The sequence below is a fragment of the Aegilops tauschii genome, chromosome 6 (genome assembly GCF_002575655.3).
Source record: "Aegilops tauschii subsp. strangulata cultivar AL8/78 chromosome 6, Aet v6.0, whole genome shotgun sequence".
Classification (NCBI taxonomy): domain Eukaryota; kingdom Viridiplantae; phylum Streptophyta; class Magnoliopsida; order Poales; family Poaceae; genus Aegilops; species Aegilops tauschii.
Window position 1 is genome coordinate 341,055,362 of NC_053040.3, and position 3,052 is coordinate 341,058,413.

Consider the following 3,052-nt stretch of genomic DNA (forward strand, 5'->3'; position numbering starts at 1 on the left):
TAGCAGTTGAGTTGTCAATTCAACCACACCTGGATAACTTAATATCTGCAGCAAAGTATTTAGTAGCAAAGTAGTATGATAGTAGGGATAACGGTGATAAAAGTAACAGTGATAGTTTTGCAGTAATGGTAACAGTGGCAACGGAAAATTAACTAAGCAAAGAACAATATGTGAAAAGCTCGTAGGCATTGGATCAGTGATGGATAATTATGTCGGATGCGATTATTCATGCAACAGTTATAACATAGGGTGACACAGAACTAGCTCCAATTCATCAATGTAATGTAGGCATGTATTCCGAATATAGTCATACGTGCTTATGGAAAATAACTTGCATGACATCTTTTGTCCTACCCTCCCGTGGCAGCGGGGTCCTATTGGAAACTAAGGGATATTAAGGCCTCCTTTTAATAGAGTACCGGACCAAAGCATTAACACATAGTGAATACATGAACTCCTCAAACTACGGTCATCACCGGGTGTAACGACCCGAATCTGATAAGATTCGATGTCTCTGTGCTTATCGTGCTAGTCCCTGGATCGACTCGCTAGCACACACAGTACATATAATATCAAATAACAAGTGCATCATTTACTATAACGTATGACCCAGAATTCATAAAGTATTACAAACGAAATAGCACATAGCTAGCTTTATTCAATAACAACAACGGAAATGTAGCATAATAAACGATGAGTCCATCAATGCCCACTAGAGAACATGTTGAGTGAAGACTCGCGACCCTACTGTATCTCACTGATCATCTAAAAATCCTGCAACATGATAAGTTGCAGCCACAAAGGGTCAATACGTTGAATGTATTGGCAAATCACACAATATGATATAGAAAACCTACATCCACAAGTAAAGTATGACAAACAAAACACTCAAGTTAATTTGGAGAAGAAAGTCTTCACCTACCTCCACTAAATGAACTCATAACCGTCTCTAATATATTCGCCCAAGATAAACCCAAAGATTCTAAGTAACACGACAAGAACTTCAGAAGTATCTCAAGTGCGCTCTGTGAGTGGCGCATTCTCTAGGAACAATAGAGCGCTCTGCCAATGACTCATTCACCTGATTTAAGTTCCAAAAACTATACCTCGCCTCAAGTGTGCCCTGTCAATGGCGCATTCTCTAGGGACAATAGAGCGCTCTGCCAGTGACACATTCACCTGGTTAATAATCCCGAGCCTACGGCTATAAACACTCACCACTTTCATGGATCACTCGACACATGACCGCCTCTATCATAGCAAGTTGATCACACCATCACATACGACAATCAACAACAAAACATGGTAACACGGAATACACATATCAAGCGATACATATAGCATAGCATAAAACCACACGCGCATAACAGAATATAGGATAAGCAAAATCAAAAGTGCAAACTTGCCTTGAAAGGTGTCGAAGTACTCTAACGCTTAATTATGATCCGCTTCACACTCGGGACAATCTATACGATTAACGAATCCACCGATAAATAAACTGTACTCACATAACGCCACAATAAAGTAAACAACAATGAATTCAAATAAAAACTTAAATAACAGAACATATCAGTAGGTATAAATTATCTACATGCTAGTAGGATCACGATGCAAAAAGAATCAACTAATTTGGATCAACGGATTGAAAGATACGACCTCCGGAAGGTTAAATACAAATTTGAGAAAATTCAAATTTAAACGGTTCGAAAATGTGGAATTTTGATTCTAAGGTATTCTCCTGGTCTCTACGAGTACACAGGAAAAAGAATCGATGAATTTGGATATATGGATCTCAAGATATACCTAAATGAACATTTGATATGAAATCTAAAAACAAAAATTGTGCCAAAACAGCTTTCCTGGAAGAACTGCTGCGGCTGCTGTGGATGTGCCACGTGGCAAGGTGTGAGTGGCCGTAGGTTGTTTGCTGCTAGTCTTAAGCAAAGAACGGTCGCTATTTAGAGGAAAACGGCTCGGCTTTAAGAAAAAAAATAGATCTAATCTTGGCCCTCGGAGAGAGATCGGACGGTGCGTGTTGACTCACCGGAGAACAGAGCAAGGTGGTCACCGGACTTGAGGAAGATGACGGCGCGAGCGGCTCGAGGTTGTTGCCGGCAGCCGTTCCGGTGGCCCTTGGAGTCAGTGAAGGGGGTGGAGAGGTACCGATCGACGAGGAGGTCGAGGTGGTCCTGGTGATCGTCGGGGACGGTGGGTTGAAGCAGGTCGAAGCGGGGCGTCCGTTGTTGGTGGCGGCGGTGATCTTCGGGTTGGGGTTGCGGGCGTCGTCCTGGTGCTCCCCTGCGTGCTTTAGAAGGTAAGGGACGGAGAGGAGACCAAGGGGAAGAGGACAGAGGGGAGGAGAGGTGCAGAGACCCTCTGACGGCGGCGAAACAGACCGGCGACAGGAGCTTCGGGCGGCGGACTGCGGCGAGATCGGGGCGGCTCTGTAGGGCACAGTAGATCACGATTTTCGCAAAAATCGGACGAGTTAGATGTGGGGGACATTTATATGAGGGTCGGAGTGCGCGACGAGCAAGGGTTGAGCCGAACCGAAGCAGATTTGGTTCGGGATTGGGTGTCCAGGAAGAACACGGATGAGGAAAGGGATGACGTGTGGGTCAGAGTGGTCAGCGGCAGAGAGAAGAGAAAGGAAAAACAGACAAGCTGTGGGTGTGGGCTGCGCGCTAAGCCGAAATGGACCGGCAGTTGGGCTGGCGCTGCGCTGCTGCTGTTGCTTGCGCGCGCGAGCTGCTGGCCTAGCTGGCTCTCTTTTCTTTTCTTTTTAAAACCAAAACCACAGCAGTTAAAAACTAAAATAAAAACAACATAATAAAACCTAAAAAAATATATAAATACACAGTAAAAATAACACTACTGAAATAAATTACAGGAACTCTAGTTCCTACTCTAATGCTAATTTTGGAAATTCATTTTATGCAAAAGGCCACTCAAACAGCAATAACACACTACAATCAGATATTCTGGAGATTATTAAAAATACCAAAACACAACAGATGAACTGGAAATAATGTTCTGGACATTTTGAACATTT

The 3,052-nt window shown here is 43.5% G+C and overlaps 1 long non-coding RNA gene across 2 annotated transcripts; it reads right to left on the reverse strand.

Moving 5' to 3' along the window:
* Nucleotides 1–567: 567 nt before the first annotated feature.
* Nucleotides 568–2,826, reverse strand: LOC109769932 (uncharacterized). Of its 2 annotated transcripts, none has more exons than XR_012187853.1 (4): nucleotides 2,374–2,826; nucleotides 2,045–2,287; nucleotides 1,407–1,466; nucleotides 568–774 (listed from the first exon to the last, which is right to left on the reverse strand). It is a non-coding gene; the product is annotated as an uncharacterized lncRNA (long non-coding RNA). The 2 variants fall into 2 exon arrangements; XR_002234471.4 differs by having other exon boundaries at nucleotides 2,045–2,298; nucleotides 2,374–2,825.
* Nucleotides 2,827–3,052: the final 226 nt, after the last annotated feature.